This window comes from Phycodurus eques, chromosome 7, assembly GCF_024500275.1.
Source record: "Phycodurus eques isolate BA_2022a chromosome 7, UOR_Pequ_1.1, whole genome shotgun sequence".
NCBI classification, from domain to species: Eukaryota; Metazoa; Chordata; class Actinopteri; order Syngnathiformes; family Syngnathidae; genus Phycodurus; species Phycodurus eques.
The window spans coordinates 26,486,911-26,508,284 of record NC_084531.1 but is presented as its reverse complement, the minus strand read 5'-3'; the positions used below and the strand labels follow the sequence as shown (position 1 = coordinate 26,508,284).

The following is a 21,374-nucleotide window of genomic DNA, read 5'->3' as shown; positions in this document are numbered from 1 at the left end:
GTATTTGAAAGTGGGTGTTGTGATCCTGAGAAAAGATTTTGGTGAATGAGGAACGCCATCGTAAAAAAGCCACAGACGTTTGACCCAAACCATGCAGTCAAGTCAGCGTCACTCAAGGTACGTACCATAGTTGTTTATCTGTAAATAAATTATTTTCCCATCCAAAGGACTATCTCAGTCTTGTTTTTGTTCTTTTATAGTTTTAAGGTGTCAAAACATCCATCCATCCATTTTCTGAGCCGCTTATCCTCACTAGGGTCGCGGGCATGCTGGAGCCTACCCCAGCTGTCATCGGGCAGGAGGCGGGGTACACCCTGAACTGGTTGCCAGCCAATCGCAGGGCACATACAAACAGACAACCATTCGCACTCACAGTCACACCTACGGGAAATTTAGAGTCTCCAATTTATGCATGTTTTTGGGATGTGGGAGGAAACCGGAGTGCCCGGAGAAAACCCACGCAGGCACGGGGAGAACATGCAAACTCCACACAGTCGGGGCCGGGGATTGAACCCGGGCCCTCAGAACTGTGAGGCTGACGCTCTAACCAGTTGGCCACCGTGCCTCCGGTGTCAAAACAATTAAAAATATTGTATATTATTAATTAAATATTAAAATATATATATATTTTTTTCACAAAAAGCTATCTTTCTCCGCTTTTTTGTAGGTTCGTTTTTATACACGTACTGTCACAGAACACAATATTCTGTGGATCTTGAAAGAACACACAAATTGCTCTAAAATGGCAGGCAATATGGAGAACTTAACTTTGAACTCTGCTGTAAATGATTTAAGTCGTACTTCATTCCATGTCACCACTGGCTCGAATTAAGGCGTTTCTCTGTCACAGTGTGAACCCACAGTGTGTTTAAATAAGAGCTGAAAAGCTGCAAGTGGTAATTCAAATACATCAAACATAAATGTGTACTTATTGCATGTACGACGAGACATCGAACGGGCAGCATGTAACATCTCGAGTTTAAGTACTTCCCCAGTGGTGGGCGAGCAGGCCCACAAAGGACCCAGCAGGAAATTGAGATTTAATGAGCTATGTGTTATGCGGCTATGTCTCAAGGCTCCTTGCTGGATGTCTAAACCTCGGGTCAGCCTAGTTAACACGGCCACGTGTGCAGAAAAGCGACGTCGTTCGCGGCGAGAATGCCTTGAGAGCGACTGCGTCGGCAACGGCGTTTAAGTACCCGTGGCGACGCAGCAGCCAAAGCTGCTCTTTGGGGCTCAGGATAGAATCAAACAATGGGAACTAGATGACATTATGAAGTATTAAGGAAAGGGAGATCAAGTCTAACTGCTTTAAACGCTTATGGTGCAAACTTTTTGGAGTCTTGTATATTGTGTGGACTGATGCCACACAATCTGTCATGTGGATGTGGACAGTTCATCTACCTTTTGTGGGCATGCTGATGAAACTTTGGACCATCTGCTTTTTTTTAATGTCAGAAAGCAGTTTTGTCCTATATTTCCATTTTTGTAAAAGTAGTTCATCTCCCTAACATTGTCACTTATTTAACCATTATTTAGTGATCAATGCATTCATTCATTTTTCTTCTTTAAATGTATAAAATATGCCCGACATGGTGTTTGAGCGTTAAGTACATCCACCTCACAGTTCTGAGGTTGGGCGTTCAAATCCGCACTTGCGCGGGGTTTCTTCGGGTACTTCTGCTTTCTCCCACATTCCAAAAACATGCACTCAAAAACTAAATTGTATTCAGGTATGAATATGACTGTTTGTTTATATGTGCCCTGTGATTGGCTGGAAAACAGACCCAAATCATGCATGTTATATTATTGTTTGACACAATGTCAACAGTTTAAATAAAGTTAAACAAAAGAACCATCTGTCCATGCTGCTTAGTACAAAATGGCTCAAGTCGGTCAATCTCAAAGATTAAATCAATAAGTGTGTTTTGCTTTTTTGGTTGGTTGCCACCAGTGATGAAAATAATGTGATGATGACAACAAACCCAAAATGTAACTTGTGCATCTCTGTCCTGGCTGCTCACTACAATCTGGTTAAAGTGAAATTTTTCAGACTCGACAAAGATTTAGAGCCACTTTCAAGCCACGGCATGGAATCAGGCTGATTTTCCTGAATTTATTTATTTTTTATTTTTTTTTGGGATCAAATTGGGGGAAAGAGAATGGCAACATGCAAGGTGTGAAACTCAAAGATAAGAGACAAAATGTCTCCGACTTCTAACGTCATCTGTCACTATAAAACCGACAAAGACGGGTAAGGTACGTTAACTTTTACAGTTTAGCTCACCGATAGCTGGTCAAACATGAACTACGCTTCATTGTCGGTTATGCGTTTAATTCACAAAACAATAAAGTTCGGGACCATTAAAATCTGTGAATATATGATTTTACTACAACAAAAATACATGACTTAATCCGAGTCATGACTTGATTTGCTTGATTTTTGCCACAGTAACCAGGGACATGCGTAAACTTTTCAAGTGTATGAGACTTAATCACACTTGTGCTACGTTATGTTGTTGCTAGTAAAAACATTTTGGGCAGAAAAAAGAAGCCCACGAGAGGCTGGTCGGATGTTCTGTAACTATTAGCTGTGACGCGTATTCCCCAATGCATTTCCATGCTGTCCAACAGCACACGCATGTTGCTGTTGGACATATATCGATCTAATTAACCATCATTTTATTTGAAGGCCATTGCCAGCGTCTGGATCCCGACGGGCCTTTGCACATCTTCTTTTCGTGTGTGTGTGTGTGTGTGTGAGAGAGAGAGAGAGAGAGAGAGAACGAGAGAGAGAGAGAGAGAAAGCGAGAGAGAAAGGCAGAGAGATTATACACTCGAGTCTGACCTGTGGCTTGTCACAAATTGATTTTTAGTGCATGCACAGAAAATGAAAACGATCGAAATGGAGAAGAGGGGAAATGAAACCCCACTTCAAGATTTGGGAGGGAAATTATTATTAGTGTTGTTATTGTTTTGCCCTGGCTCTTAAATTACAGCGATAATGTTTGACAGCACAGTCCCAAGAGAAAAACACTCTGATGAAGATTTGATTCAGTCAGAAGGTACCAATGGTGTGCACGTCATAAAACTAATATTCTCTTAAATGCTTCAACCACAAGTAAATAATAGCTAAGGAGGTCCAAACAAACTTTACAGGACCTCATGAGCGTGTGTGGCTTTTTCGCTCATACCAAAAAAAGGCTCAGCCTCAACAAGGGGGTGTTAAAGGAGACATGTTCTGCGTTCCCCACCATTTTTAACAGTTCCCGGGTGTCTTAGACTAGACGATTAATATGGCTAACCTGATGTTGTGTTATGGCATTTCCAGCTTGTGAAAATATCCTCTGGCTTGTTGGGATTACCACAGGAACAATCAGGTAACTTTTGCACAACTTGGCTAAACAGGGTAAACTGTCCTCGTTCTGGGGTCCGCCACAGCAGTGGGTTCTACATGGTGGGAATTTGTGGCAAAAAAAATCAAAAATAAATAACAGACCCTGTCCTGTACTGTGGAATAATTCCCTGCTCTCCTTTCACTTTGATAGTGTGTGCAGAGAAATTGTTCAAAATCCTTTTGAGCCTGGCTTTATCCTTTTACTGGTTCTCCCAAACCAAAGCTGGGCAATCAGAAATACAGTTGTGTCTTGATTTAGGAAATTCATTCATTGCGGGACGATGCTCATTCCATTCATTGAAATGAATGAAAATGCCATGAATCTGCTCCAGGCCTACATTGTGCTCCTTCTGGTGTGTGCTTTGGCCACTAGGGGCCAGTTATAATACAGACACACGTTAGAAAAAGTTTCACAACTGAGTCAGTAAGCTGCAATAATATGTCGTTTTTTCGCAAAGCATAAAGAATATATGCATGTGAGTATTGTTGAATTGCCTGTCTACATATACTGCTGCCCTATATGTGATCAAATACCGATTGCCTTAAGGGTTATAACACCACGACACCGAAACTATTTGTTAGCCCGTTTATGACATTTTGCATTGTTTGTCAACATTAGGCTCAGTGGACTTTCTTCAGGCTAAGCTATGTGGTTGTCTAAAACACACAACTGGGAGTGCCAATAAACAGCTTTAAGCCTCTTTTTTGAAGGAGTGTTCACCATCTGCTAAATTGCTTCTTCTTGTTCAGTGAATTAAGTTGAGTTTGTTGTAACCATCTAGCACTCGTATCTCACATTTTCATCGCAAGTCAAAGCAAAAATGGGCTGAGCGACGGCTCTTACATCAAGAAACCCTCAAGTTGGGTAACTCGTAAGTCAAGGTACCAATGTAGAAGACAATTGAAAATAATTAGCATGACGGCCTAATTTCATTCAGCCCACTTATCTGTTGCCGGAGCTGGCTTTGCCTCGTCAAAAAGCCAAAAACACGATTAGCGACCAGTCAACGACACACTTTGAGCGTCATTGTGGAGTAGTAAACTCGACAAGTTAACTAGTCGACTATTCTGAACAACCCCTAGTGGAAAGGCACTCTACGGACCAACCGTTTGGATACAAATTGTCCTTTTAGTTGTACTTATATTTAACTCATTCACTGCCATCCATCCCAGTTAACATGGATATTTGACTTGAAAAGGCATCCATAGCAGTGAAATTAAGTTTTATTGTTGAGGTTGAATATTTAAGCTTAGGCAGAGATGGTTCTCACGCGTCTGCAATACATCCCCCCCCAACAGATCATATCACACAGGGAAAGCTTGGAATAAAAGCATCATATAAAGCTGCTTTCTTTTCCCACATTTCCAGCACATTGCCTCAGTGCTCGTGTCTCATCTCCATGCCTAATGGAGCCTCGCATCGGTCTAATATCTGGAGGACACGTTGCTCGCAATAATGTGTCAGATTTGTTGGTGTACGCCTTTGCATTGGGCTAAATAAATGTACTTTTATGGATCACGTTCACGCTGTGTGCAGGGTTCATTGTCATCAGAATGACGCTGAGAGGTGGTGGTGGGTGTTATTAAATCACTCATCCCTCCACCAGAGGTCTGCCATTGCATATAAGAAATATATTCAAGGAATTATGCTCCCCGGCCGCCTCGGATGGAATAAATCCAGTGGCTGTCAGAGGGTGAGACGCCGCAGGAAGTGAGCTGAGGACAGCGAGTTGCTGAACCCAGGGATGCCATCAACTTGGACGGGAATTATAAACAAAAAGATGTTATTATTCGCTGCGGCGTCTGTTCCTAATGCACTGGAGGACCAAGATGGACTTTCAATGCCCTGGTGCAAGATTCTTCACGTCCATCTCACTGGAGGAACTCGGACTGCTATGTTGTTGCGACATGCAAGCAGCTGTCAGCATTGAGAGCGAGTGAGTGAACAAGTGAGTGAGTGACATGTTGACAGGACACATATACAAATGTATTCATTTAAACCTGTCCTCCTCACAAGAGGCATCAGTACAATAAAGCTGTCAAAATGAATTGATCAAACGCCAGCTACGGAGATGTACCATCTATTTTATCGACTTAATTATCTAAGAATGTATGTATGTATCTATCTATCTTGATATAGATCGACAGACAGACAGACATAGATAGACAGATATAAAAACAATAGATATGTAGATTTCAAAAAGTTTTTATTTTAACACTGTTTTGTGATGTCGTATAGACCTTAACTGATTTCTTACAACAACAACAATGCAACAGGAGCACTTAAAAGTATGGCATCGGACTTACACACTTATGGCAAAAGGGCTCAAATTGGCAAGGCAACTGGTGAGGTTATATTCTTCACGTCAACAGAGAATTTTATCTTTTTGAAATAAAAGAGGAGACCCTAAAACTTCTAATTTTGCCACGACACTGCATTGGAAAAAATACGCCGATCTCACACACGCTGAAGACCTTGACTTAAGAACCCTAACTTCTCAGCAGCGTGTATAAGTGTTTGCAAGATATTAAAAAACAATAGAGAAATAAGAAGTTTCTACTGAACTAAAACCACTGATGTTTGAAAAAAAAGATAACTGTACATAGTACTTCGGCCAACAGGATTCTTGTTCTGGCATAAAGCCATCAAATCGGAAAGAGTGAATGGTCTTGCATCCCTTAAAAGCCAAAAGAATGATTGATAGATGTAACATGGAACTATGACCTATCTACAGTTTCAAAACTTTAAGAAACTGAATAAACTTACAAGGGATCACTACCAACAGACCCCCAGTACTAAAAACATACTTTTCTAATATACAATAATTCACTTCTACACCTCTAATACCAATACCAGTGCAGTAAAGTGCAATACTAAAAAAAAAAATAATAATAATAATAAAAAAAATGTAAAGCAAGCATCTGGACGGCAGAATGTGCCAAGATGAACCTGCCGACAGAAGCGAGGATTCCGACATCACAGCTGGGCACTATAAAAAGTGCGCGCACACACACCAAATTCTGTCACGCACACACAAAGACACACATAAATGTGACACACCTGTCCCCCGAAGCAGTCAGCCAAAAGGAAAGTGCAGAAAGATGTAGTGACAAGTTCAACTAAAGTTTATGCATGTAACTTGCAAGTCATCCCTCAACTCACAGCTTTAATTTGTTTTATCTGATTTCCACACAAGTTATTGTTTATGACATCAAGGAATCACATTATTTGCACTTTACAATGTCAAGTTATCTGAGTCATTTCTGCTCATCTTTAGGGTTTGATCTATCAGTGAGGCTGCAGATTGCACCTTTAGACCCCGACTGCTCCAAAACCACCTTCATCTCTCTAATCTCTCTTCTACATGCTTAAAAAAAAAATACAAAAACAAAAAGTGTCAACATGCCATCCTTTTAAGATAAGACAATTTATTCTCACACAGAATCAGACAGGAACTGTCTTCTAGAACAAAAGCACTACCTTCAGGCTATTTTTTAAACCATCATCACCATGTTGGTCACTGACAAACTCGCTGCATTGATATGGAGCTGCTAGGTGGTTCAAACATACTGATAATAAATGGAGCTTAATTCACCCTTTCAGTTCCAAGTCCGCAAAGGCCCAATTTTGTCGTATACCACATACTATGGGCTATATACTCCTTTTTTGCTCGTAAGTCCGTTTTTAACGCACTTGGGCTTGGGTAGTATTCATCTAAGTGTATTCTACAGGCCAGACGTCTGACGCACCCTCCGCTTGTAACCTGGGAATGAGTATGCTAACACCAAAGAGGCCTTATTCATTGGCTTCTGAGGCTGGTTGTAAATCATGGTGCATGTAATTTTCCTGAGACTGTGACGCACCCTCCGCTTGTAACCTGGGAATGAGTATGCTAACACCAAAGAGGCCTTATTCATTGGCTTCTGAGGCTGGTTGTAAATCATGGTGCATGTAATTTTCCTGAGACTGAGAAGAAGAGTATGTTTATTTTTATTCTGTATGAAATAAATCCAATAAAAGTAATTAATTCCGAAACTGTGCTGATGATTAAATGCATGTTTGGAGGTCCCTCAATGAAAAAGGGGGTGTGCCTGCAGTTCTATTGATCAGTGGTGCCCAACTATACTCACTGACCGGGTGAGTCACTTTAACGTCAACATTTTCTGAAAACTGGCATAAAAGCAAATAAAAACAAATGATCGTTACACTATTACAATTACCGTAGTTGTTGTATTAGTGGGAGCCCTGTGCATTCAAAAAGCAAAGGCTTGTCTTGCCAGAACCATGTTTGAAGCAGAATCGCTTCTCGCAGTTGTAGGTGTAAATGCCGATATACTTCACCAATAAATATCATGACTAAAATACTGTAAGGGCCGACTTACACCACCTCTTTGAGCAGCTCAATGAAAAATAAAATAATGAAAAGTAAAAAGTTCAGTCTTGCTACATTAATTTCATAGCTTTCTGGAAAGGTTCACAACGTGTGGTGATGCACAGTAAGTTGTAACTGAATCCAAACTTCAAGTGCAATATGATGTCTAACCTTCACACTCCGCTGGACTTGCCACAGCTTCTGGAGCGCCTAAGAGAAAAAATGCTTTAGTCGACAAGAGAATGTGCGGAAAGTTTGATTTGACAGGGAGCGATCACATTTCAGGGTTGCTCCACCCAGAGTGCGTATCTGGCACAAGTGGAGTTTAAATGACAGACTTAAGTTGAAGGGAGAATCAGTGCAGGTATTGAAACACTATAAAATGAAGCGAATAGACTCTTGGTAATAAACACAATTTCATGCAGATAAATACAGTTCAGTTCTTCTGGTAGTGGTTGGGCCAGCAGAGAAGGATGTGCTGAGCCACCACTGCTTTAGATTGTTTTGAGGCACAAGAAGGGAATTTTCTGGCTAAGATGGGAATTTCAAATTATTATCTCTTCCTGCTACAGTATATTGTGAGGGTGTTTATAATAGTAGTAAAGTGTATTTAAATACTAAAGTACTTTGATATTGTCAATACAACAAACAACCTTCAACTTACTGCCGCAGCAACAAAGAAGTCATGTGAGTTTTTTTTCAGATGACTTGATGCGAGAGTTCACAGAGTGAAGACGGGACAAAGAGAAGCTGATGAAAGAAGGGCTTAATTAACGGTAATGAGGCTGCCCGACACATGGGCACACCCTAAGAGTCTCGTCGAAGCTTTGCGGATGAAAAAAAAATAACAGGAAAAAAAAGAAAAAGTACCAAGAGAGAGGCTGAAGCTGACTTATGACTTTGCGCTGCCGTGTCGCTCGCGTTAATTAAAGCAGCCCTCAACAGTCGCACACATTTGTAAGGAATTTCGTTTACACTTACAAGGGAGCTTTGGAAAAAGCAGATCACTACACATTACACGGGGGTCATGACTCCAACATAGCTCCAACTATGACTCCACTCAACTCTCAACTGAACTTTATTTATAGAGCACTTTTTAAAAAAAACAACCACTGCTGAAACATAGTGAATAAATAAAAATCGAACATAAAGCATAAAAACAATTAAACATAAAACAATTAAAAACAATAACAATGTTAAATACGATAAAAACAAATAAAACGTGTTATGTTACGTTGAACGCCAAGGTATAAAAGTGTGTTTAATAACAATCATCAACTTAGTTAAATAAGGCTTCAAAATCATGAAAAAAAATATGATTATTAGTGAAGGTAGTAGTAGTAGTAATTATATTCTTAACTGTACTCATTAATATGGAAGCACACTAGTCTTGCTAAGATGAAGAAAAAAAAAAAATCAGGGGCCCCTAAGGATGCTACATTTTTCAACTTTCCACGGGGGGCACCTGTGTAAGAGACATTGACTTCATGCTCCGCCCACATTAGATGGCGTAAGTAAAAACACTTGGCAATTTAGCGTCTCATCCCTATGTCTAGGATAACTACTTCCAACTGCAACTAAGGGGGAGAAATTCCCTAGGAGGAGTTTGTCAGAGTACCAGCCTTGGAAGATGCCTAAAATGACTGCTTCATAACAAAATGGCCAAATTCCTGTTCAATTTCATGCATGGGTCCTTCAGACGTTTTCGTGCGTCCTGTCAAGATAGTACATATAGAAGTTTATTGGTGAAACTGGTGTACAGGGCTATTGTTTTCTAAGCTTCCAGTCCCAATGTTTTGTGGGGGTCGTCTTCTTGGACCCCTATAATATAGTCCATTTTCACCAGAATTCTTGCAAAAATTGTTGCGTTTTGGGACATGTTGACAACCCAAAAAGGCAATTCACAATTTATAAGTGATTCAAAGAGGGCCTTTACACCGCCTGATGCTCGAGCCCAAACTCATTGGAGTGCAAAGCCTTGAGTAAGTGAAGTGTCTGCTCTAATTTGTTCTTTGGCAAGTCAGTGGACAATCTACAATGCTAACAGAAACTGATGGAACGCCTGACCCTATTACTTTGGTTGTTTTCTCCATTTTGGCCTTTAATTTGATTCTGTTCTGGATCTTTGCTCTTTCAGACAAGCCACTGCATCTTCCAAAAAGATAATAGCAGCCATCGGGCAAAGAACGGTTGTTTCTCAGGAAGTGAAAGTGCTAGAAGGGGTGGTGTTATTATGAAACTATAAAGCAAAGGGTGGACGGACTCAAGTTTCATAACTTGACTTAAGGCAGACGTAAGACGCCAATTTTATGACTTAGAACTTAGTTAGCTAAAACTCATGAAAGACAAAGTGAGTTCAGCTGAAAACTACATGACTTACATTTTTACATTTTATGAAATACTGTAGTCTACCACGATTGGTAAGATATGTTAAAGTCCTGTAAAGTAAAAACAAGAATTTCTTGTAAATTTGACACACCACACAGAAATGTTGGGACAAACCCAGGAAAATGTTAATGATTATTTAAAAAAAAAAGTCAAGTATATAAAATAATGCTTCAAAATCGTGAAAAATCAAGCTTTTGTCACCACTCTCAAAAGCTTTGGGCATGCCCGCTGAATACGTGAAACCATGCCCTGCTGAAAAATGTTGATAGTTTGTCCAGCACCTTTCTTATGCCAACACAACACACACTGTATATCCGCTTAAAGCCACCCAGTGGCTGGAATATATCCCTTCGGGTCCAAGACCAACTAAAATAACTTGAAAAAGGGCGTTTTGGGCATTTTCAACTCAAATTATCTTGCAAAAGGACGGCAAAGATTATAGAGAAAAAAGAATCATGGCATGGGACCTTTAAGTATGACTAGTATACAAATGTGACTTACTCCCACCTCTGCTATAAATGATCTAATGTAATTAGTAGCCCCTATTTTTGTCTCGGGGATGTCAACAGCAGCATTGCTTGTGGGATTGTCTGTACGAATCTGAGTCACTGGTGAAAGTGACATTAGGGGGAGGGTGCTGAACGTCAGGCAATCGTACCAATTACGATGTCAGATCAAACCTGGAGGGAACATTTCAGTCACAAAAGGGAAGGTTCATAGAGTAATAATGCTAATTAAAAAAGATATAATAATAATAATAATGGCAAGTCCGACAGGGATGTGTTATTGCTAATGTTTGCTTGAAAGGAGTCTTTAATCCAACAAATGCCTGTCGTCTCAAATCTGAGCAAAGATATTCTCTGTCACTGTGATTAAAGATGTAATTTACAACCACATTCAGTTATTAGTGTTCTGAGGTTACAACACAAAAATAGAGGTTCTCAAACGACACTGTTTTGGGTCTACGGACCACTTACAGGAAAGAGATTTTTCCAAGGACCCCTTCATATTCCCAATGGCAATTGAATAATTATAACTACTATACAGTATGTACAGTACCTCTAAATTCCATAGGATTTTTTAAAAATTGCCTATTTTCAAGAAAGACAAAGTTGTAATATTGCAATAATAAATCCATCTTTTTTTCACAAAAAATTATAATGTATGAGAATAAAGTCGTGTTTTTGAGAAACAAATAGTCGCAAACTTTACAAAAACAGAGACATATTTTGTTAGCATAGGCGTGTCTTTCAAAGATAAAGCACTGCTATTGTGAAATTACAGTCAAAGTTAATGGGAAGGAAGTCATATTTTATTTATATTTTAAGTGAATTAAAAAATACATTATTTTCATAAGATTTGCCTTTTGGTCTGGAAAAGACAACTTTATTCTCCTAAATTAAGAGGAAATACCTGCCTTTGGTTCTCAGAAAAAAAAATGGTACTTTTCTTCTGTAATAATACACATTTTGTCCAGAACCCAGTGTTTTTTTTCTCTGGGAGACAGTCCAAATGCGTCTTTGAGTATTAAAGGTTACTGACCCCTGCACTAGCGGTACGTAGGATCTCTTGTGGCACACAAAATATTCACTGAATTAAATACAAATACAATTTACAACACTTAAAACATGAAATACAATCAGACATAACCCAGTACAGTACATTTTTTACTTACATTTTTTTGTAGTGCATATTTTTTAACTTTCAAGTATTGTACAGTACATTTATGTACAGTTCAGATGTATTTAACTTTTAATTACAGTATTTGATAGTATTTTCTGTGGTGGAACTTGGTGTAAAAAGTTTAAGAACCACTGCCTTGGAGGTTCAGTGTGACAACTTATCACAGCGTTGCCATCATGTAAGCTGACGACAAGCTTCGGGGACGTGTTGGGTTGTTGGGTCAGGAGACTTTTATGTACGTTTCCACTCAGATTTGTCAGTGACAAGCAGACACCCCTGGGTGCCATTGTCTCGGCGAGACAGTTCCTTCAGTCAGATCTCTCGCTCTGTTTGCTGCAATACATTTTCTTTCACGTGGCCCAGGGGTTAGCCTTCATCGCGGGGTTGTCATATTCAATTAGCCAATGGACCCCCGTCAATATTTGTCTCATTTAAGCAGGCGGTAACATCACATCCGTCAACATGGAAGGATGCAAGGGCCACCTTTAATTTATTAAATGCTCTTAAACCAATCGACAAAGCAATTATTTATTGTTTTAATATACCCTAACCCCCATAAATTCACCTATTTTTTTTTAACCTATCCTCAGCTATTCGCTCAAAAACTCACCTGTTCATGTCTTTTGTCTTTTCTAACATGCACAAAGATGCCAAAGATGGCTCCAAAGCCATGTCCAAATATGAAAGTAGTGCAGTTGGTCCAAGCAAAACGTTGACGTGATGCATCCTCATCTAGAGACCAGCTTTGTATGTCAGGGAGGAGCTAAATTCAGCCTGTGTCTTTATGGAGAGTTTTAGGTCAGCTCTAATCTTCTGTATGTCTTCTGTAATGTTGTAAAATGACTTGGATTATGATATTAAAAGTTTTTTTGGTATCATAGTTTGTAAAATATTGACGGATTAAAAACTATTAATATAAGAAATTATTAACAATTTTAGGGAGTAATGCAGCCCTATGGTGGGCACAAGCCAGTGCAAACTGTAGGCCGGTCCCAAGCCCAGATAAATGCAGAGGGTTGCGTCAGGAAGGGGATCCGGCTTAAAACTTTGCCAAACAAATATGAGTGTTCATCCAAAGAATTCCATACCGGATCGGTCGTGGCCCGGGTTAACAACGTCCGCCACCGGCGCCGTCAACCTGCTGGGCACCGGTGGAAATTCAGGTACTGTGGGTCGAAGTCGAAGAAGAAGAAGAGGTGGAAAGCGGGTTCTTCGGCAGGAAGAGAAGAGGAAAGCACAGAGCATAGAACTGAATGTGGGGACTATGAATGTTAGGACTATGACAGGAAAATCTCGGGAGTTGGTTGACATGATGATTAGGAGAAAGGTTGATATATTGTTTGTCCAGGAGACCAGGTGGAAAGGCAGTAAGGCGAGAAGTTGAGGGGCAGGGTTTAAGTTATTTTACCATGGTGTAGATGGGAAGAGAAATTGAGTCAGGGTTATTTTAAAAGAAGAGTTGGCTAAGAATGTCTTGGAGGTGAAAAGAGTATCAGATCGAGTGATGAGGCTGAAACTTGAAATTGAGGTTGTTATGTATAATGTGATTAGTGGCTATGCCCCACAGGTAGGATGTGACCTAGAGGTGAAAGAGAAATTCTGGAAGGAGCTAGACGAAGTAGTTCTGAGCATCCCAGACAGAGAGAGTCGTGATTGGTGCAGATTGTAATGGACATGTTGGTGAAGGAAATAGGGGTGATGAAGAAGTGATGGGTAAGTACGGCATCAAGGAAAGGAACTTGGAGGGACAGATGGCGGTAGACTTTCCAAAAAGGATGCAAATGGCTGTAGTGAACACTTTTTTCCAGAAGAGGCACGAACATAGGGTGACCTACAAGAGCGGAGGTAGAAGCACGCAGGTGGATTACATTTTGTGCAGACGATGTAATCTGAAGGAGGTTACCGACTGTAAAGTCGTGGTAGGGGAGAGTGTGGCTAGACACCATAGGATGGTGGTGTGTAAGATGACTCTGGTGGTGAGGAGAAAGATTAGGAAGACAAAGGCAGAGCAGCATTGCTTGTGGGTGGAACCATGTGGTGGAAGCTGAGACAGGACGTGTGTTGTGCAGCTTTTCGGGAAGAGGTGAGACAGGCTCTCGGTGGACAGGAGCATCTTCCAGAAGACTGGACCACTGCAGCCAAGGTGATCAGAGAGGCAGGCAGGAGAGTACTTGGTGTATCTTCTGGCAGGAAAGAAGAGAAGGAGACTTGGTGGTGGAACCTCACATTACAGGAAATCATACAAGGAAAAAGGTTAGTGAAGAAGGAGCCGAGGCGAAAGGAATACATTGAGATGCGACATAGGGCAAAGGTAGAGGTGGCAAAGGCCAAACAAGAGGCATATGATGACATATATGCCAGGTTGGACACTAAAGAAGGAGAAAAGGATCTACACAGGCTGGGCAGTAAGAGGGATAGAGTTGGCAAGGATGTGCAGCAGGTTAGGGTGATTAAGGATAGAGATGGAAATATGTTGACTGGTGCCAGTAGTGCGCTAGATAAATGGAAAGAATACTTAGAGGAGTTGATGAATGAGGAAAATGAGAGCGAAGGGAGAGTAGAAGAGGCAAGTGTGGTGGGCCAGGAAGTGGCAATGATTAGTAAGGGGGAAGTTAGAAAGGCATTAAAGAGGATGAAAAATGGAAAGGGCAGTTGGTCCTGATGACATTCCTGTGGACTGTTGGAAGCATCTAGGAGGGGTGGCTGTGGAGTTTTTGACCAGCTTGTAGAATTCTAGCGCATGAGAAGATGCCTGAGGAATGGAGGAAAAGTGTGCTGGTGCCCATTTTTAAGAACAAGGGTGATGTGCAGAGCTGTGGGAACTATAGAGGAATAAAGTTGATGAGCCACACAATGAAGTTATGGAAAAGAGTAGTGGATGCTAGACTCAGGACAGAAGTGAGTATTTCAGAATCAGAATCAGAATCATCTTTATTTGCCAAGTATGTCCAAAACACACAAGGAATTTGTCTCCGGTAGTTGGAGCCGCTCTATTACAACAGACAGTCAATTTGCAGAACACTTTGGAGACATAAAGACATTGACAAAAAACAATTGTGCAAAAAGATGCAGAGTCCTCTAGCACTTAGAGCAGTTCGAATGACTAATATTGCAATAGTCCGGTGCATTGACCATTGTGCAAAGGGCGCTGAGACTTCAAGGAGTGTATGCGGTTTAAAGTGACGAGTAGTGCGATAATCTGGGACAATGTTGGTTGTGCAAATGTTACAGATACTCCTCAATCAGTGTGCAAATGGAGCAGATGCTACTCTGGCATGAGTGGCCAGTATTGGTCAACAACAGATATGCAAATAGTGCAGCGTGGCGAGACTACAACAGTGAGTGCACGAGTAATACATAATTGGCCCCACAGAAATGTGACAACGAACTCAAGTCAAAAAATTGCCAGCTTGTTGTAATGGAATTATAGGTTAGGTGTTTAAGAAGTTGATCGCAAGAGGGAAGAAGCTGTTGGAATGTCTACTAGTTCTAGTTTGCATTGATCGGTAGCGCCTACCTGAGGGAAGGAGCTGGAAGAGCTGGTGACCGGGGTGCGGAGGGTCTGAGAGGATTTTGCACGCCCTTGTCTTAGTTCTGGCAGCGTGCAAGTCCTCAAGGGTGGGTAGGGGGGTACCGACAATCCTTTCAGCAGTTTTGATTGTCCGTTGGAGTCGGAGTTTGCGAGCAACAGTATGGTTTAATGCCTAGAAAGAGTACCACAGATGCATTATTTGCCTTGAGGATGTTGATGGAAAAGTACAGAGAAGGTCAGACATTGTGTCTTTGTAGATCTAGAGAAATGACAGAGTACCCAGAGAGGAACTGTGGTACTGCAAGTCTGGAGTGGCAGAGAAGTATGTTAGAATAATACAGGACATGTAGCAGAACAGCGGTGAGGTGTGCTGTAGGTGTGACAGGCGAATTTAAGGTGGAGGTGGGACTGCATCAGGGATCAGCCCCGAGCCCCTTCCTGTTTGCAGTGATGATGGATAGGCTGACAGATGAGGTTAGACTGGAATCGCCATGGACCATGATGTTTGCAGATGACATTGTGATCTGCAGTGAAAGCAGGCAGCCGGTGGAGGAACAGTTAGAAAGATGGAGGCATGCAATGGAAAGCAGAGGAATGAAGATTAGCCGAAGTAAGACAGAATATATGTGCATGAATGAGAGGGGTGGTGGGGAAAGTGTGAGGCTACAGGGAGAAGAGATAGCAAGGGTGGCGCACTTGAAATACTTGGGGTCAACAGTTCAGAGCAATGGTGAGTGTGGTCAGGAAGTGAAGAAACGGGTCCAAGCAGGTTGGAACGGGTGGAGGAGGGTGTCAGGTGTGTTATGTGACAGAAGAGTCTCTGCAAGGATGAAGGGCAAAGTTTATAAAACAGTGGTGAGGCCAGCCATGATGTACGGATTAGAGACAGTGACACTGAAGAGATGACAGGAAGCAGAGCTGGAGGTGGCGGAAATGAACATGTTGAGGTTCGCTCTTGGAGTGACCAGGTTGGATAAAATTCGAAATGAGCTCATCAGAGGGACAGCCAAGGTTCGATGTTTTGGAGACAAAGTTAGAGAGAGCAGACTTCGATGGAGAAATAGAGAGTATTTTGGTAGAAGGATGATGAGGATCGAGCCGCCAGGCAAGAGAGCGAGAGGAAGACCAAAGAGAAGATTAATGGATGTCGTGAGGGAAGACATGAGGGCAGTTGGTGTTCCAGAGGAGGATGCAGGAGATAGGCTTAAAAGGAAAAGGATGACGCGCTGTGGTGACCCCTAAAGGGACAAGCCGAAAGGAAAAGAAGATTAACAATTTTAGGGAGTGCGCCAATTACTTGCAGTTCTTCAGATTTGTTTCGGAGTGGCCTCCGGCCCTATATCCATTCCACTAAATAGATCTGCCCCTGCACTGAGCTGTATTACAGCTTCACATTCAAAACCAAAAAAAGTGCAAGCTGTAGCAAGTTAAGAATGTTTAAAGGCTTTACTGAGGATCTTTAATAATGTGTTTTTTGTTCACAAATCAATCAAGCTCCTTCATCGGGAAAAAATCTAAAGCTTCTGAAACTGAATTATACTTATCCATCAAACATTATGAAGAGAAATGTTTGTCATAGATTTGTAAATAGTTTCTTTATGTGTTTGCATTACTAGAAAGTTCTTGTCAGAGGTAGTTGTCAGGGGCTTTGCACCTTAGGGGGATTTGGGTGTCACACTTTTTCGACTCCTCCACTTTTCATGCTGCCCATACCCTTTTGTTTAATAGCATTGCATTTCGGTTCAAATGTTATTTTTAGTATACAGTATGCTGTTCAAAATGGACATTGGACTTTAAGGCCAGACTTTGTACACCCCTGGCAAAAGCTGTTGGCTCGCCTTACCCCCAGACGTGAAGCTTAAAATATGAATCTGGACCCCCATTGCTGAAAATTAAATTAAACTGCAGCAGGGAATGATGGGAACTGATGGAGCACATTATCCATCTCTAGAAATTAAACGTGTTGACGCAGGACGCACGCGTCTCGATAGGTTGACACTGATAGGTTTAACACAAAGAAAGCCACCATATTATATACAATTGCACAATGTAATGGGATCCAATACAAACACCTTTCTTCATTTTGTAACATATAGTTATGTTGGTAACATTTAAACATTTTGGGTGTAATGTATTTCCCGCTGCCAGTAATTGGCAAGCGCAAAATGTTTATAATTGCCTATATTAATAGTATAAACCATAAATAAATCCAAAGACTATGATCCTAAAAGAGTTTAATATCATCTTAGACTCATTTTACAACATTACCCTTAAAAAATAAACGGTTTACAGATTAAATGATTTCCAAAAAAATGTACAAGCAAAAACATCCACATTAGGCCAAGATTCTCCACAACTCCCCGCTAATGACCCAAGTTAAACTATGCTCCTCCCCGACATACAAAGCTTGTTTCTCTGTCAAGATGTATCACGTCAATATATTTCCTTAACACTGCTGTACTACTTTCCTAACTAGACAGGGCTTTGGTAGCATCGTATGCCACTTTACAGTGTTTTAGAAAGAGCACAAAAAATGCAAATAGGTGATTTTTTTTTGTGGATTTCTAGGAATAGGTTCCACAGGATTTTTATTTATTTATTTTTTTTAAAGGCTGGATTTACACTGCATGGGAAAATCTGATTTTTTTTTTTATTTTGGCTCTTAATTGGCACATTTGGGATATGCATCATGACAGTGTAAAGACAATAAAACATATAGAATTAGATTTGATTTGGATTCAGGCTTCCAAATGTAGAGAAGATAGCAAATTCCGGATTTTCTGCCAATCTCAACACATAGATCAGATATCAAAGACTTTACAGGGACAGATTTTTTTCAAGGATCCCCTCATAATCCTAACGTCAATTAAATATAAATACATTGCATACCCCTAAATGCCATATGAATTAAAAAATAGTGCCGTATAGGATATCTGGCACTTGAAATGTAAGCCATATCATATCAGAATTTGGCACTTGAAACTGCAGTGTAAATACACCTAGTTACCAGGACGGTTAACAACGTGTTCAATATCGTGGTTGTTCCTGCATCCCACTGTGGGATATTTCGTCAGATGCGCAACAAAATAGCAAGCCTAAACATTCTACTGAGTCAGTACATTTTAATACACCTTATATTTTTCCAATCTTCACCCAAAATGAACAAATTCTTCAGACACTTCATCGGGTCCAGCGGGACCATCTAGTGACATGGGAGCTGCGACATACTGTAGAAGCAGCTCTCAGTATGATGTATTACTGCAAACTACAACCACAATAATAAACATGTGGTTGAGCTCTTTAGCCTTTTTTGCGTTGTGCCTCATTCTAGCTCATGTTTGGGACCAGCTCTCCAGGGTTCTTGGTTTCAAACCTTCCAGTGTTGAATCTTTTATTAAAATTGTTTTGGCGGGGTAAGGCTTGCACTTGTTAAACGTCTCTGAACTGGGCTGCATTATAGATGAAGAAAAGCCAAATGGCAGCAGCATGATGATGATTTCCTAATAACGCACACACACAATTTTTGTTTGTTTGTTTGTTTTGGCGTTGGTCATAGCTACCACCCCTTGACCGAATGATGGCTGGCATGGGCTAACGTCTCAAATAATAAGGAAAAAATGTCAAGTGAAGAAAAAGATCCCGCTCGTTTAAAAACAAGACAGTTTCTGTGCACAACGCCTAAAAAACACACAAGCTACAGTACACAAACAAGTCTAACTGCAAAGTCGAAGACATGAAATTGAATTTCATGTGTTACTTCAAAGAACACCTGCAAAAAAAAGACAAATCAACTGCAGTAGCTGCTCTTTTGTGTAATCACCTTCAACAATTGCACATCCAAGGCACTTTTATTGCGCATGCAATTGATTGGAAATGTGGATTTAATGACATAACTAGAAAATAATTGGTCGTGTGTCCAGTACTTTTCAACGCAATACACATCACACCATCACTCATTCCGCAAGTTCATTAACTCCAGACACTAGCAGCAAATCAAAAAACGCAACAATTAAAAATATCAACATGATAACGCGACCCGTTATTTATCTTTTTTTTTTTTGCATATTTCAGTGTTTAGCAACACGATAAACACGAGAGTCGATCATGTTTCCACTCACCGGAATAGCAGCGGTCCGGTCCGCCTCTCTTCGCCGGGCTCCTCGACTCCTTGAGCGGACCTGCGTCGCCGCTGCTATCGCTGTGGTCGCGTCCACCCACCCACCCACCGCCCGAGGGGAATCTCCAGAGAACTCCGAGAAGCTGCCCGGCGGGGGCCAACATCCACGTCCGAAGAAGAAGTAAAGTAAAGGTTCCGCTGGTGTGGTGGTTTCGGTTCAAGTCCGCTCGGCCGTCAGCCTCCGACGCTGCAGCCCGCTGGAGTCCCACTGCAGGACTGCATCCCGGCAGCTGACTGACTGACTGAGGGAGGAAGGAGGAGGTGGGAGGGAGGCAGGACGGTGGTCCTCCCCCCCCGGCGAACGACGAGGAGTGGCATGCCTCTCAACACCTCTGGCCACTCCTTGTCGGCACAGCAAGATGAAAGGATATGAATAGTTTCATGCAGCAATATTCAAGTGACATATGCATCCTCATTATGTTAGATGACTCTTGGAGGTAACATGTTTCCGAATGGGAACACAGCCTATATCAAGTGCAAGAGCAGCATTATTTCAGTTTTACAAGCAGTGTTGTGGTGGGTGGCTGTGTCACAACACAGCAGTCAACACTGAACTCAGACGTGGGAAGTGATAAACTACAAATACTTCGGATGTATTTAGAGGAGAAGTTTGGCGTTTTAAAACCCACCAGCGTTGCGATAAATGGTCACAGAGGAGAACGCTGTCCCGCTTCCATGAAACAGCAGCGCTAGCAATACTAAGCTACTGTTAGCACTGTAAACGAGCCAACGTTATCCACGGTTGCTACGCTGGAAGCATGACTTATTCTGAATGGAGTGTCACTATAATGCAACATTTATCAGTTTGAAGTTTTATTTTATTTTGTTATTTTATTTTTTTTACAATCAATTCAACATTTTGTAAAAAAGGTGATAAACCCACCTGTCGAGCAGAAATGTTGCTAATTGGGGGTCGCGTCTTGAATCCTCACAGCTGTCCCATCGCTCTGCTTCTGTTTACTGATCTTATGCCCAGTTGTTAACAAAGAGGGATGGGCATTTTTTCGTTTTCTTTTCCAGCGTTGAACATTCCAAAATAGTTCCAGCAAAGTTCCTGAAGCCCAAGCTAACAGGTCAGCCCAAGACTGCGGTGGTGTGACATGCTGTGAGTGCTCGCTAAATTATTGACACCTTGTCGGTCAAAACCCGCCCAAAAAAGCTGCAAGTACCCCTTTAGGTAGATTTTTAAGGCGGTTTAATGATTTATAGGCCAGTAGCAGAGATTTAAAGTCTATTCTAAAGCTGACTGGGAGCCAGTGTAGAGACTTTATAATTGGAATAATACAGTATGATGTTGTGACCTCTTTGTTCTGGTCAGAAGATAAGCTGCAACATTCTGAATAAGTTGCAGCTGATTAATGCTCTTTGGGTGGGGGAGTCCAGTCAGAAGACCATTACAATAGTCAAGCCTACTTGAGATAAAAGCATTTTTTTGTTCGTCAGTTCACATTATTAGCAAAGCTATGTCAACACTTTGAAAGCATAAAAGCCTGAGCCGATGCTAGTGGTTTAAAAAACAAAGTTGAATATTCCTTGTATTTTTCATCGTTTTAGTATTTTTACTTTATATTTGTGTATCTAATTTTAATATTTTAATATATGCAGTAATGTTTGTTTTAAATGAGTTAATCTGACAGCAGCATGGTGGACCTGTGCAAACGCCTCACAGTTTTGACGTTGGTGGTTAGAATCAGGGACTTCGGGCTTCCTGGGTGGAGTTTGGATGTTCTCCACGTGCTTGCTTGGGTTTTCTCCTGCTTCTTCCCACGTTACAAAAACATGCTTCCCAGGTTATTTGAAGTCTAAATTCTCCTTAGGTGTGAA

At 41.2% G+C, this 21,374-nt stretch overlaps 1 protein-coding gene across 3 annotated transcripts in view; it reads right to left on the bottom strand.

Moving 5' to 3' along the window:
- Window positions 1–19,762, bottom strand: part of cntn5 (contactin 5) — a 113,311-nt gene extending 93,549 nt beyond the window's left edge. For 2 of the 3 annotated variants that reach the window (XM_061682298.1, XM_061682302.1), the window contains exon 1: window positions 19,492–19,762. The gene's annotated coding sequence lies outside the window, so the exon portion shown is untranslated. Of the gene's footprint in view, window positions 1–15,358; window positions 15,546–19,491 lie in introns of all 3 variants that reach the window. The other variant, XM_061682299.1, reaches the window with a different exon arrangement.
- Between the last annotated feature and the right edge of the window lie 1,612 nt (window positions 19,763–21,374).